At 46.4% G+C, this 15,486-nt stretch overlaps 1 protein-coding gene and 1 non-coding gene across 51 annotated transcripts in view; one reads left to right on the forward strand and one right to left on the reverse strand.

The window, feature by feature from the left end:
- MAP4K4 (mitogen-activated protein kinase kinase kinase kinase 4) overlaps positions 1–15,486 on the forward strand; it is a 150,459-nt gene that overhangs the window by 10,132 nt on the left and 124,841 nt on the right. The window lies entirely within an intron of this gene.
- Positions 7,625–7,697, reverse strand: TRNAG-UCC (transfer RNA glycine (anticodon UCC)). The gene has a single exon. It is a non-coding gene; the product is annotated as a tRNA-Gly (tRNA).

Here is a 15,486-nt window from a genome sequence, read left to right on the forward strand (position 1 = left end):
CTGGTTCTGATGACCCAGCCCCTTCCCTTGAAACCATTACCTTTCCCTGCCTCCGTGTTAGTCATTGCTGTAAGTTTAGGTCATTCCTTTAAGCATGAAGAGTTTCTTATCACTGTAAAGACACACTGTGCACTATCAGTGAGGTCAGTGGTATCGGGAACTAGACCAAACCAGTTCTTCCTTCTCACATGTGTTGGGGGATTCCCTTGTCCAGAGCCAGCCATTTGCCATGTGATGCTGAAGACTGGAGTTTTCCTTTATCTCAGACAGAAACCATTGACTCACCAGGATTTTAAAAAAACATAACAAAATCTATTATCCTTGGTCAGAAGGGTGTATATGAAGTTAAAGAAATGATTTGTTGCATTTTGTGCGGGAATACAGGACTTCCCAGGTGGCTCAGTGGTAAAGAATCCGCCTGCCAATGCAGAACATGCAGGAGTCATGGGTTCGATCCCTGGGTAGGGAAGATCCCCTGGAGGAGGAGGAAATGACAACCCACTCCAGTATTTCCAGCATTCTTGCCTGGAAAATCCCACGGGCAGAGGAGCCTGGTGGGCTATGGTTCATGGGGTTGTGAAGACTTGGATGTGATTAAGTGTGTGCGTGCGCGCACACACACACACGGGGTTGGGGGACATACAGTTACTCATTTGATTATCCTCAAGTGTACCTTTTAGGGTATTTTTTTCATCTTTCATTCTAAAGAACTCTTATGCTATCTTTTATTAGAGACTTGAATGCATTCAGGTCAAATCTAAATTTAATACTAGGGTAACTTTTGGAAAATTCTTGTACTTAGAGCTTTCAATTTTACCTGCTTATGATACTGACAGTCCAGAGAGGGTTGCAAAGAGTCAGACATGCCTGAGCACACACACGTAGATACTAATAGAATGCTGTGAATGGGGACTTCCCCGGTGGTCCACTGGTTAAGAATCCATGCTTCCACCCTAGGGGCGAGGATTCGATCCCTGGTCGGGGAACCAAGATCCTGCATGCTGCGTGTTGTGGCCAAAAAAAGAAAAGAGAGTACTGTTGGCAGTCAGAACCCACGCCACATCAGCGACTCTGGGACCTTCTGTGTAACTGCGGGGTGGTTTGCTGACTATTCAGTTGGGAAGTCTCAGATCAAAGACTAAGTGTTACCCTGGTCAGGTCTGTGCATCCAAGGGACATAGGACTTACTGGGGCCCCGAGTCAGGCAGTGAGGACGGCCCGGGGTTGAGGTTGTGCACTCTGGTGGTGCAGGCTTTTCTGGCTGTATTCATTCACCTGCGGGGGGCCTGCCTGCTGTTTTAGGGCCTTTCCTGTTTGAGCCTGGCGAGTGAGAATACCTGTTTTCTCTCTGTGTGTCTCCTCCTAATTCCCAGAACAGACTTGTAGATGTTCAGCTCTTTATTCTTCCTGACTTGGGGGCTTAGCGTCTGTGTGGTTTGTTGCTGTTTGTGAGAGATCTGAGCCTGCTTTGCTAGCAGCAGCCCTTTCTCTTGTCTCTTAGCCTATTGCTGGCTGTGGACATGGTGTGTCAGGCACCGTGCCGGCCTCCTTCTTGGTTTTGTTCAGTCGGTCAGAGCTCAGACTCTTTGCGACCTCATGGACTACAGCACTCCAGGCTTTCCTGTCCTTCTTTGTCTCCCAGAATTTGCTCAAACTCATGTCTGTTGAGTTGGTGATGACATCCAGCCTCTCATTTTCTGTTGCCGCCTTCTCTTCTGGCCCTCAATCTTTCCCAGCATCAGGGTCTTTTCTAATGAGTTGGCCCTTTACATCAGGTGGCCAAAATACAGCATCTGTCCTTCCAATGAATATTCAGGGTTGATTTCCTTTAGGACTGACTAGTTTGATCTCCTTGTTGTCCAAGGGACTCTCAAGAGTCTTCTCCAACACCACAGTTCAAGAGCATCAATTCTTTGGCGCTCAGCCTTCTTTATGGTCCAAGTCTGTATGGACCTTCTTGGTAGAATTAACAAGAAAAGTGGTCAGTGCGCCATCAGGCAGCAGGTAGCCCTCAGTTTGAGGCGGGTGATGTGGCCGGTGGGAAAGAGCAGGGGGCCGTGGGAGCCTATTACTAAGCTAGATCTGATAAAGTAGACATTGTGATATACGGTGACACTTTATGATTTAAATTCTGTCTCTGGCTGAGGCAGAGATGGGTGAGGAGCCTTGGAGGTGATGACTCATCGTCCTGGTTAATGGAATAGAGATAAGAGGGGTGTGTCCCATTGATTATGGTAATTGCCAGCCCTTTCTGTTTTCCCGGAGCACATGTCTCTTTGGAGACCTTGCATCCTCTGTCTGCTGCTCTTGTCGTGTCTGGACTTTGCCGAGTTAGCAGCTCTCCGTGGAGCCCTCCTCAGCACCCCCATGGGGAGTAGGGTGGGGAGGGCGTGCTTGTCAGACCTCGGGGTGCCCTGTGAGCAACCTGCGGTGCTCGTATTTGGAGATGAGCGACATCTTCTGTCATTTTTTTTTGCCTCATCTGTGTTGTAGTAGGGCTTCCCTGGTAGCTCAGCTGATAAAGAATCTGCCTGCAATGCATGAGGTCCCGGTTCGATTCCTGGGTCGGGAAGATCCCCTGGAGAAGGGATAGGCTACTCACTCCAGTATTCTTGGGCTTCCCTGGTGGCTCAGCTATTAAAGGCTCTGCCTGCAATGTGGGAGACCTGGGTTTGGTTTCTTGGGTTGGGAAGATCCCCTGGAGAAGGGAAAGGCTACCCACTCCAGTATTCTGGCCTGGAGAAGTCCATGAACTGTTTCACGGGGTTGCAAAGAATTAGACACAGCTGAGTGACTTTCTCTTTCACTGTGTTGTAGTATGTATTGGTACTTCATTTCTTTTTGTTGCAGAATAACATTCCATTGAATCTAAGTACTAGTTTTATTTGTTATTCAGTTGAGGGTCTTGTGGACTGTTTCTACTTTTGGTCAATTAGGAATACTGCTGCTGTGAACACTTGTGTGCAAGTTCTTGTATAGACTGCTTTCATTTTCTTGGTTGTCTATCTAGGAGTAGAATTGCTTTTACTGTCACATGTTAACTCTAACCTTTAGAGAAATTGCTAGTTTTCCAAAGCAACTGGACCGTTCAGCATTCCCACCAGCAGTGTATGAAGGTTCCAGTTTCTGTACCTCCTTAGCATACTTGTAATTATCTAATTATCTATTTGATTAGAGCCATCCTAGTGGTATTTCATTTTAGTGGTTTAGATTGTTTTTCTTTGATAACTAATAATGTTGAGCATCTTTTCATATGCTTGTTCGTCATTTGAATATATTAGGAGGAATGGTATTCATATCCTTTGGACATTTTTAAATTGTGTTTTTTGTTTTTGAAAGTTTTTCGTTTCTAAGAATTGTTTATGTATTCTGGATACATGTCTTTTGCCAGATGTATGACTTGCAAAGATTTTCTCCCATTCTGTGAGTTGACTTTGGTTTCTTGATGATGTACTTTGAAGCACAGAAGTATTTTTAATTTTGATAAAGGTCAGCTTACTGTTTCTCTTGCTTTGTGTGCTTGTGGTGTCATATCTAAGAACCTACTGCCTAAGCTAAGATTATTGAAGATTTCCTCTTATGTTTTTCTTTGAAATTTCATAGTTTTGACTCTTATGGTTAGCTGTTTGATCCACTTTGAATTAATTTTGTGTGGATTCGGAAGTAGGGGTGCAGCTTCATTCATTTGCATGTGGATATCCGGTGGCCCAGCACCCTTTGTTGAAAGGACTATTCCTTTTCCATTCAGGTGTTTTGATACACATGTCAAAAACCATTGACCTTAAATGTGAGCATTTCTGAACTTTTTTTCCCTTATTTAAATTTCTGAACTCTGAATTCCATTCCACTCCATCCCCTTGATCTCTGTATTTATCCTGTTGCCAGGGCCACACAGCTTTGATTACTGCAGCTTTGTGGGAGGTTTGGAAATGGGGAAGAGTGAGGAGTAGTCCTCCAAGCTTGTTCTTGCAAAGGACTACTGAATTTCCGCGGCATATACTTTCAAGACGCTTTTCTGGCACTTGACAAAAGTTCTGTCGGTTAGGACTCACTCCTCTCATGATGGAAGAGCTATTTTGCAGACTAATGTGTCTGTTCATGTGTGTGTGTGTGTTCACCTCCTCAGTTGTGCCCAACTCTTTGTGACCCCATAGAATGTAGCCCGCCAGGTTCCTCTGTCTATGGAATTCTCCAGGCCAGAATGCTGGAGCAGGTTGCCATTTCCTACTCCAGGGGATCTTCCTGATCCAGGGATTGAACCCGTGTCTCTTGCATTTGCAGGCAGATTCTTTACCAATCAGATCACAGACAGTTCCCACCCCATCCCCCAGTATTGGTGAGAGAACATCTAGAGATACTCTCGGTTCCTCCTGCAAATGCCTTAAGGAATGACTTGATAATGTCACTGATTCTTTCAAAACCTTTATAAATTAAGTACCATACAGTACAGCAGAGGGGAGACAAAAAAAAGAGGCAAGGAAATGGAACCATGCCAAGCTGTCTAGATATGAAATAACTCTCCCTAGATTATTATATCATCTCTTACAAAATTTTCACTGTGGAGAATTTCACTGTAGAAAGTCTATTCCAGATATGTACAAGTATATACTTAGGTAACATACCTATCATTATCAGAAGCATAGAGAACTATGTTTCTTAAGGAAGATCAAAGACTCTGGCCCTGAAACACTAAGAATAGTTTGCCTTGAACCTCAAGGGTTGATGAATCAAAAATTTCTGTTACAGCAGAATCTTTGGTATGCCTAAAATATGTCATCTAAGAGGAAAAAATGTGCATTGCTAGTGCAGTATTTCAGTTTGAATGATAAATGAAGAAGTTCCTACCTCCCATCACCAGGAGTAACAAATACCCAAGGATCTTTCCATTGCAATTACAGTCTGGAAACTCAGCTGGCCTTGGGACAGAGCAGGTTGTTGAAAATCTTCAGGGCTACTCATATATGAGTGCAGATAAATCTCAAATCCAACCCAATGCGGTGCTCTAAGAAACAGTAGTGACTTCAAGGCACTTTGGAAATCTGATGGTGCTGCGTAAATGCTACGTAATGGTCTTGTCAGATTTAGTTTAACACTTACTATTCTTATACTCTCAAAACATAGTTTTTAACTTTTAAACTGCTTGTTTATAAATAACTAGCAAAAGAGGAACTACCCAGATCACAGATTTCACCCGTGCAACCTGCTCAGACTAAACTACAGGGAAGGGAGCTTTTGCTAAAATGCATTTCCTCTACTTGTGAAGAAGCCTTTGAGAAATGAACTTTAACTCTGAGAAGATTATGCCATCTCGTACAACATGTTTTGGGCTTCCCTGGTGGCTCAGTCAGTAAAGAGTCTGCCTGCAAGGCAGGGGATCCAGGTTCAATCCCTGGGTTGGGAAGATCCCCAGGAGAAGGAAATGGCAACCCATTCCAGTATTCTTGCCTGGAGAATTCCAAGACAGAGGAGCCTGGTGGGCTACAATCCATGGGGTCACTAACAGTCACACACGACTGAGTGATAACACACACACACACACACAATGTATTTATACTTAATGGTTGTAATTATCTTATGTTTCAAATGAGCCCCTCTTCCCCCAAAAACAGTTTAAGAAATATATTCCTCAACCGTCTTCTGTAATTAATCAAAGAAATGTGCTTTCATCAGCAAATTGTGGGAAAGCTATGAAATTCATCATTGATATCAATCAACCCTGAATAAGCATGGAAATTAGGCATTTATGGCATTAGTGCCCGTATAAGAAGAAGAGACCAGGGACATCCCTGGTGGTCCAGTGGCTAAGATTCCACACTCCCAATTCAGAGGGTCTGGGTTTGGGTTTGATCCCTGGTCAGGGAACTAGATCCCACATCCTACAACTAAAGATACTGCGTGCTGAAACTACAATCTGGTGTAGCCACATAAATAAAAATGTAAAAATCTTCATTTTACAAAAAATGTCTAATCAGTAATTGCAGTGTTATCAGCTGAGAGTTAGGAGTTTCATCTGTGTGTTTGAATGGATGATAATAGGAAAAGGATAAGTCAGTCATGGGGCTTCCCTGGTAGCTCAGATGGTAAAGAATCTGCCTGCAATGCAGGGGACCCAGGTTTGATCCCTAGGTTGGGAAGATGCCCTGGAGAAGTCAGTTATATGTCAGCTTTGGTTTTAGGTGGTCAGATGCCTGGATTCATATATGGCAACACGAGACCTGCTTTACTTAGCTCAGCAGGAAATGAGAGTGGGGCCTGGAGGAAACCATGCGTCTCCGGCATGTTCTTTGCAAGCTTCTCATTGGTGTTGAGGAGAGTAAGTGAAGTGTACTTCCTTCCCTAAAATGCTGATGATGAAGTGGAAATAAGATCTATATACAGGTGAATTAACCAGATTGTGTCTGATGTTTACATGTCAGAAGATGGAATTTGGAGATGAGTTCCAGTTCTCAGGAAGAATAAAACAAATGATGAGATTTGAGGGTTGAGTGCCAGAGATTAAGGTTCTCCCACATTACACTTAATTTCTTTACGTGGATTGCTTTTTCATGTCAGCGGGTCACACAATGGGGCAATGTCCAGGGTGCTTGAGAGCTGAGGGTATTCCGCACACTGATTTTGGTGGGTTTAGGGAAGAATCAGGATGTGCTGAGCCCAGCGAGGACTCCTTAGACTTTGCTCTAGAAATGTGACTGTATAAATGAATGGGAATGTGCAGATGAACACTCACAAGAGAAAACAGGCTGGACATTGGAGACTGGACGGACCTGTGGGAGTTTTGGAACCGATAAGATTTATTTGGGTTAGTAAAGAGAGGGGCCATCTTGGTGGTATGTTAAAAAGATAATTGCCCTCTTGAGTACTGACTTCATGAGATCTTTTGTGTATATATTTCTTAATTTTAATCCTTATTTCCCATATGAATAATATGTAAGGTTAAATAATTTGCCTACAGTCACATAGCTAGCAGGCAGTGGAGAAACTGGGTGTTAAGGCTTTTCAGTTGACTTAAGTTTAGCACTTACCCATTTTCCAGGCTGTTTCCCAGAGTATTGGCAGGTTGATTTGATAGGCAAGGTGTGACCAGGTGGGAGGGCGTGGGGCCCTGGAATCCCAGTGGGATGAGGGACGGATGGGAGTTGGGCTGGGGTTGAGAGGCAGAGCGCGCAGAGGTTGCCAGCCCTGAAGGCCCCCTTCCCCCCCGCCTCGGTTTTCTGTGCCTCCTTTATTGCTGTTGTTCAGTCACTAAGTCGTGTCCAACTCTTTGCAGCCCCGTGGACTGCAGCACTCCATGCTTCCCTGTCCTTCACTATCTCCCTCAGTTTGCTCAAACTCTGTGCATTGAGGTGGTGATGCCATCCAACCATCTCATCCTCTGTCACCCTCTTATCCCACCTTCAATCTTTCCCAGCATCAGGGTTTTTTCAGCTCTTTGCATCAGGTGGCCAAAGTATTGGAGCTTTAGCATCAGTCCTTCCAGTGAATATTCAGGGTTGATTCCCTTTAGGATTGACTGGTTTGATCTCCTTTGGTGCTTTTCAGCCTTTTTTGAAAAAAAAAAAAAAAAATTAAAAAATTTTTTTTTTATTTGGTTGCACCGACATTATTTGTGGCAGGTGGAATCTAGTTCCCTGACCAGGCATCGAACCCAGGCCCTCTGCGTTGGAAGCGCAAAGTCTTAGCCACTGGACCACCAGGGAAGTCCTGGTGCTTCTCAACCTTTAAGGTGCACTTGAGTCAGCCGGGGAGCTTGTTAAAATGCAGGTTGTCATCCAGCTGTCTGGGATGGGGCCTTGTGTCTCTAAAATGCTTCCTGGTGATGCTATAGTAGTTTTGCACTTGGCTTACTAAGGACCTAGAAAGAGGTTCCAGGGGGAAGTCTTGGGAGGCAGCTGACTTAGACCGACCTTTCATTGGAACACAGCTGTTAGGGTGGCCTGGTCGGGCGGGGATTCTGTCTGATCTGTGTGGTGTCACGTGTCTTGTGTTGTGGTTTTGTGAAGGGACCTTGGGCTTTGAGCATCACAGAATGTGGAGGTAGAAAAGGTTGCTAGAGATTCTGCCTCCTGACCCCGTGGGTGACAGGTGAGCGCAGTGAGGGATCTTGGGGCCTGGTCAGGACTAGGGTGCCCCTCCCCCCCACCTTGGGTGCTTCCTTTCCGTCTGTCTGGGTTGAAGGCAGTGCAGTGGGGCGCTGCCCCGCCCATCCGGTGTGGTGATTTGGTGACATGATGAGAATCAGAATAGGAAACCGATGATGGTTCTCCTCACTCCATTTCAGTTTGTAGCGAGCTTCCTGACACAACAGTAAGTGTTTCAGAGGGTAAGTGAATAGAGAGAGAGCCAAGTTTCTGGATGAGGTGGTCATGGAGTGGCCGGCGGCTGGGATCATGCCGGAGCCCTGGTGCTGGTTCCCGGTTAATGTAGACCCCACAGTGGGGGCTGCGGAGCCTGGCAGGAGCCTGCCAGACGGAGCTGGGTTCTGACTTGGGCTGGGGCAGGTGTGACTATAATCAAGTGGAGAGCTGGGGAGAGACCTGCTCTTGATCGCGTGCTCTTGCAGAACTGGGGAGCAGGCAGCAGACGGTGTCCTCTGCCTGTCGGTTGTTGGAACAGAGGGCGGGCCGCTGGAGGGAGGGTGGGCAGAGTGTGGATATGTAAAATGCTGTGCAGAGAGAAACGAGAGAAATGGGCGGAGTGATGTGTGGCTTGGTAGTCTTTAGGTGTGGGTCTTTTGTGGGGCCTGTGGGTGAGGCCAGTGGTTTTTATGCTGATGTCTCAGAATCGTATTCATAGGATGGTACTGGGCTGGCCAAAAAGTTCATTAGGCTTTTTCCATGAGATGCTGCAGAAAAACCCAAATGAACTTTTTGGCCAACACAGTAAGTAGTTCTGGGAAGAACCTGAGGCAGCCTGTAGTTCCGTTAGCCCAGAAAACCCCACTGAAGGACCCGAGAGGTAGGGGGCACAGGGGTTCACAGTAGGAGAGGCGGACAGGCCGAGGGGGAGGTTGCCATAAAGGACGTTGACCTTTTTTGCCTAAAATGGCTTGTTGCCACTCTCACTCTTACTGATTAAAAAACAAAACAAAACACACTTTTGCAGAGTGCCTGTTACACACAGGCACTGCCGTAAACATGGCTCTTGCTGTCATGTTCCTTTGACTTTTGGATGGTGCTTCCTGAAAATTCAGGGATGCAGGCTCATGAATTCAGTCATCTTTTGTGACTGTTTGCTTAATATAAGAATAATTACTACAATTGTCTTAGGCTTTAATTTGGAAAGCAAGTGGAATTTCTGGTTTTGGCAGAATTAATAGCATATTTTTGCAGTCTGCTGCATCAGGCTGGTCTTTAGAGACCATTTTTTTTTTAATTTAAATTTATTTATTTTAATTGGAGGCTAATTACTTTATAATATTGTGTTGGTTTTGCCATACATCAGCATGAATCCGCCACGAGTGTACACATGTTCCCAATCCTGAACCCCCCTCCCACCTCCCTTCCCATACCATCCCTCTGGGTCATCCCAGTGCACCAGCCCCAAGCTTCCTGTATCCTGCATCGAACCTGGACTGGCGATTCGTTTCTTATATGATATTATACATGTTTCAATGTCATTCTCCCAACTCATCCCCCCCCCCACCCCACAGAGTCCAAAAGACTGTTCTATACATCTGTGTCTCTTTTGCTGTAGAGACGGTTTTTATTACTTGATTTTTCTGTGAGGCACATTAATAAAAACCATGTTTAAAATTCTGTCCTTTGAAAGCTTGGTGCTCTAGGTGGATTGTCTTTAGCACTAATCGTAGGGGCTTTCTTACCATGAATTCAGCAACCTCAGCATCTAAAAAGCATAGAAGTAACTCTTCCATTTTACAGATGTGTGCTCAGCACTCAGTCGTGTCCGACTCGTTGTGACCCCCGTGGACTGGGGCCTGCCAGGCTGCTCTCTCCATGGGATTTCCCAGGCAAGAATACTGGAGTGGGTTACCATTCTCTTCTCCAGGAGATCTTCTCAACCCAGGGATTGAACCTGCCATTCTTTACCACTGAGCTACTGGGGCTTCTCTTATGGTTCTCTTGTTGTTACTGGAGTTCGTTTATAATAACTCACTTCAGGGGAACACAGGGCTTCCCTGGTGGTTCTTATGGTAAAGATTCTGCCTACAGTGCAGGAGACCAGGGTTTGATCCCCGGGTTGGGAAGATCCCCGGGAGGAGGAAATGGCAACCCACTCCACTATTCTTGCCTGGAGAATCCCATGGACAGAGGAGCCTGGTGGGCTACAGTCTGTGGGGTTGTAAAGAGTTGGACACAACTGAGCGACTAACACTTTCAGGGGATTGTGTTCACAGTTCAGTAGATTGTGGAAATCTGATTATTAGCTATTTGAGAGTCAAAAGTAAAGCAAAGTCTGATTTTTTCCCCCCTTCAACCCATTATCCACCGCCTCCCCGCCCCCCTATCCCCTGGATGAGAAGTTCATGAATTACTGTTAATTTTCTGACTAGCTTAGTTTTCAACTGTGTTATGTTGGAGTTCCTCCCTTTGGGAGTTTGCTGTTGATTTCTGTGGTTGATGTAGACCTCTCTCGTCATAGCTGTGACTATATGTATTAATATCAGTGCCTTTATTTGAGGGTATTTCTGGAGGGTGCCTGTTCTGCTTCTGGGGGAAGAGCTGTGGAGTCTCTGGAATAAAAAGGTTTCAGAACCAGCCATTTCCTGCCCACGTTCTCTGTGATCCATGAGATGGGCTTGAGCTTGCGTGCACCCAGCCTTGACTCAGTGGTGGACGTGCACCCATCTTATCTGAGGATGTTGCCCCATGTTTCTTGTGTATAATAAGCATCTTGTATAAACTAACATACTAGTAGTTGTAAATACCTGTAGTAGACATGAAGTAAATGAAGATGTTCAGTTGTATATAGTAAGAAAAATAGGCTTTGGATAAGCAGACAGCATGGGTCAGGCAGATTATGATCTGCTTTTTTGCACAGCCTCTCAGGACTCCTAGAATCACCATTTCTGTTTCGAGGGGGCAATGCCTGCAGCAGCGTGTGCCCTGTGTGGCTGGTGTGCCTTCTGTGTGGACCCCTCACCTGGAGGGTGCAGCCTGCAGGCTTCAAAGGTTCACGGCATTAACTACTTATTGCCAAATTCTCCGTTGCCAGCCCTGTTCTGTTCTCTCAGCTTAGTTGGGAGAGGTTGAGAAGGAAGCCGTAAGTTGCCGTGACGGTGTCAGATGGGCTCAGTGGCGGAAGGGCCCTGAGCTAGCCTGTGCCTCCCCTCCCCACCGCCTTCAGAAAGCCCTCCCCAGCACAGTGTTCTGGCTGGCCCCTGGTCCTCATTCCTGGCCAAGTCAGGGTCCGGAGCTCACGGTCGCTGTCGTGTGCATCACTCATGGTTGGAGATGCGGGCTGGTGTTTTCTTCTCTGCAGCCTCTGCCCTGGTGCGTGATGACTGACTGGCCAGGCGATGGAATCCTCATTCCTGTGTCCCAAGGGCTCCTTAACATTAGACTGGGCATCTTCAGTCCTTCCAGCGCTCTTAGTGTGTCTGCGCGTCCCTTGTAGGGGTGATGGCTCTGAATGTGTTCCAATGGATCACAACCTTGGTGATGCCCATGGTGCTCAAGAGTGGACCTGTGTCCATGGAAGCCCTAGACGGCCCTGATGGACTCCCATAGCAGGCAAAGCCCTGAGGTCCGTGCCTGACAGCTTCAAGGTCAGGGATTTCCTTCAGTGCTGCGGTGATAGGATCAATTGTGTTGGGCTGGTCATGTCCCCTCCCTGGGCCTCAGATTCCTTTTCTACAGAAGGAAGGGGTGGGCCGGTGTGGGCCTGTTCATTTCTAAAATGTGGAGTGCTTACAAAAGGCAGCCTTTTTTTTTTTTTTAAGCTTTTCATTTTGTATTGGAGTAAAATCAGTCAACAATGTTGTATTTCAGGTGAACAGTGAAGGGACTCAGCCATACATATACATGTATCCAGTCTCCCCCAAGCTCTCCTCCCATCCAGTCAAGGCGGCCTCTTTTGAAACCTCTAGTACAGGTTCATTAGTGGGATTGAGACTTAGGGTACCCGGTTCCACTCACAGGTGGTCGGTCTCCAGATAGTGTTTTAAGTCTAAGTTGGTTTCTTGATTTGGTATTTTTGCCACATTTTCTGCAGTCCAAAGATTCTCTCTTTGGAGGGAATGACAGACAAATCAGCTTTGGGTCTAGAACTTAAAGGATGGTTCTGCTCAGCTGTGGGACATTGACCCTAAGAAGTTACAAAACCCGCCCCCGCTCCCTCCCAGACCTGTGGATGAGATGAGACCCAGAAGTGTTTTTTTTTTTTTTTTTTTTAAATAAGGCTCAGTAAAGTACTCGGAGAAGGCAATGGCACCCCACTCCAGTACTCTTGCCTGGAAAATCCCATGGACGGAGGAGCCTGGTAGGCTGCAGTCCATGGGGTCGCTAGAGTCGGACACGGCTGAGCGACTTCACTTTCACTTTTCCCTTTCATGCATTGGAGAAGGAAATTGGCAACCCACTCCAGTGTTCTTGCCTGGAGAATCCCAGGGACGGGAAGCCTGGTGGGCTGCCGTCTATGGGGTCGCACAGAGTTGGACACGACTGAAGCGACTTAGCAGCAGCAGCAGTAAAGTATTGCACATGGGCTTCCCAGGGGGGCACAGTGGTAAAGATTCCACCTGCCAGGGCAGGAGATGTTCGATCCTTGGTTTGGGAAGATCCCCTGAAGGAAGAAATGGCAACCTACTCCAGTATTCCTGCCTGGAGAATCCCATGGACAGAGGAGCCTGGTGGGCTGCAGTCGCTAGAGTTGGACACGACTTAGCGACTGAACATACACACGCAAAGGACTGAGCAGCCAGGTTCGGAATATCCTCGCTTCAGATGCACTTGCTTCTTCTAACTAGTGAAGTATTTGAGTATGAAATGAGACCTGTCTCAGACCGACTGCAGACTAGCCCAGTGCGAGGAGGAGGTAGTTGGGAGCAAAGAAGCCGCCATCACCGCTGCATGTTGATGGTGATTAAAGCTGGGGGTCTCATGGGTGTTATTTCCCTGCTGTGCGTTTGTGGTATGTTTGACGTTTCTCAGACTAAAAGGTAAACAGAAAAAAATTCTACTTTTTGAAACCATTTACTCTCGCCTGTCTTGTTGATTCTGTAGTCACGAGAGGTAAACAGTAAGGTAGGCCCCGGGCTCATCTCACTCGAGACTGGAGTCGGGTCTCCTGGGTCCAGCCTTTCTTTCCCTCGGCCCCTGCACACACGCTCGGGCTGCGTTACTTACTGCCAGGGCGGGTCAGCCCATCGCTGTGTTGGCTTCAGGTCTCCAAGATAATGTGAAGAGAGACGTTCTCTCCCACGAGCAGTGCCCACACCGGCTTCGCAACGCTGTTGGGTGCGAAAGGAGACCAGCTGGGTGGCACGTGTGGTTGATGGCTTGGGGAGGAGCCAGGACTCCTGTGGTCACGTGGCGTTTGCACTCAGGCTCAACATTTTTGCAAGACCCAGTACCTCTCTCAAGATTGTCCGCTCCTCAGAGCCTGTTTTTTAAAAAATTATTTATTGGCTGTCCTGAGTCTTGGTTGCTGCTCAAGGGCTTTCTCTAGTTGTGATGAGCAGGGACCGCTCTCGAGTTGCAGTGTGCAGGCTTTTCTGGTTGCAGCTGTAGCGCACAGGTTCAGTGGTTGTGGTGCAGCGACTGAGCTGTTCTGCAGCATGTGGGATCCTCCCGGACCAGGGACCGAACCCGTGTCCTGTGCATTGGCAGGCGGGTTCTTATCCACTGCACCACCAGGGGGTCCAGCGCCCGTTTCTTGGTAGCCACCTTCTGTTTCTGGTGGAAGTCTGGATAAAAGTGAGTGTCTTGGCATGTCCGATGACCCACGTGGGGACCTCTTCCCCAGCCCTTTCTCATCTTCACAGCGTCCTCGGGTTTGGGTGCCCCTGATGTGATTAACTTGGACTCTGACTGGGGTAACTGAGAGCCCTTTTGTCTCTCACACATTGTGGAGATAAGCCAAGCAGATGGATTTCTATGTTAGAGAGGTGTGAACTTGAGAGTTTTGAAACAGCTTTATTATCTCTGGGTGAGGATTCAGAATTACAAGGGGTCTTTGGGACTGGCGTGTGTTTCTGGTGGTTTCTTTGTAGGAATTGTCATGAAAATTGCCTTTGAGTTAGAGCAGGTTCATCACTTTGCTGCCACAGGTCAGTAGGTCTTTGTTAGGTCGGCAGGCAGAGAACTGCCAGTAATCAGCTAATTTATGAGCCATTCCCTTTTCGCATTTTAGTTGGGAATTTATTGTTGACTGAAAACCCATGAGCTTTAGCTAAATAGCAGCTAACGTTAGCTGACTGTCTTGGAGTTAATTGTGGGTTTTTACTGGCTGTGGGTGGAGTTTTCTGCTCTGTTTTCTGCTTTGCAGTTGGCCTGGCTGGGACTCTCACACAACATCATCACCAAGGCTTCAAGGCTTCCTTAGGACACAAGTTACTTTATTTTGAAATTAAAGGGTCTTTGTGGACAGGATTATAGAACAAGTTCCTTACACCAGGTGGGAAGGGCAGGATGTTCCTGTGATGTGTTTGGCCTGATTCATGAGATAGAGGAAGAATTAGCCTATAGATAATCTGTAGAAACAAACAGAACACTCAGCATCAACTCATGTAGTTGCTGTTTTCAAAAAGGAAAATTTATTTCTGTAAAACTCAGTGGAGTGTACTTTAAAGGTCCTGTGAGAATTTAGGAAAAAAAATATTATTTCAACAAACACTGTTATCTCAAAATACCTAGAAGTATAAAGAACCTTGAATAAGTCAGTGAGATTTGTCTTTAGATAGTTGCTGAACTGCTTAAAGATAAAGCCAGTTTTATTTATTTTATCTGAAAAAAACCAAAACCAAAAACAGTACTTTTTGTCAAACAAAGTGTAGTGCTAGTAACTCAGTTGTGTTGTCCAACTCTTTGTGACCGCATGGACTGTAGCTGTCCAGGCAAGAATACTGGGGTGGGTTGCCATTTCCTTCTCTAAGGGATCTTCCCAACCCAGGGATCGAACCCAGGTCTCCCACATTGCAGTCAGATTCTTTACTGTCTGAGCCACCCGGGAAGCCCTTGTCAAACACAGCTTATTGTCAAATAAGTGATCTCTGTTTTAGACTCTATAAATTCTTTTTTTGTTAAGTACAGATGAATAAAGAACGAGAGGACTAGGAAGACTTGTTTGTTGGTTTGGCAGTTAGCGCTCGTGTTAAACATGGTAAAACAGAAAAACAGTGGTGAGGCTGCAGAAGAATACATTTAGGGCTCCACACAGGAAACGCATGGAACCAGAGAGCTAGGAGATGATTGGTTCGGTTTGCTCCCATGAAATAGCCAAAACACCCAGGGGTGGTGACTTTAAGGTTACAGCCGATGCCATTTCCCCGTCTAGTCGTGGCTGGGTTTTGGGTCATGCTGGTCTGTG

Source organism: Bos taurus, chromosome 11 (genome assembly GCF_002263795.3).
Source record: "Bos taurus isolate L1 Dominette 01449 registration number 42190680 breed Hereford chromosome 11, ARS-UCD2.0, whole genome shotgun sequence".
In the NCBI taxonomy this organism is placed as follows: Eukaryota; Metazoa; Chordata; class Mammalia; order Artiodactyla; family Bovidae; genus Bos; species Bos taurus.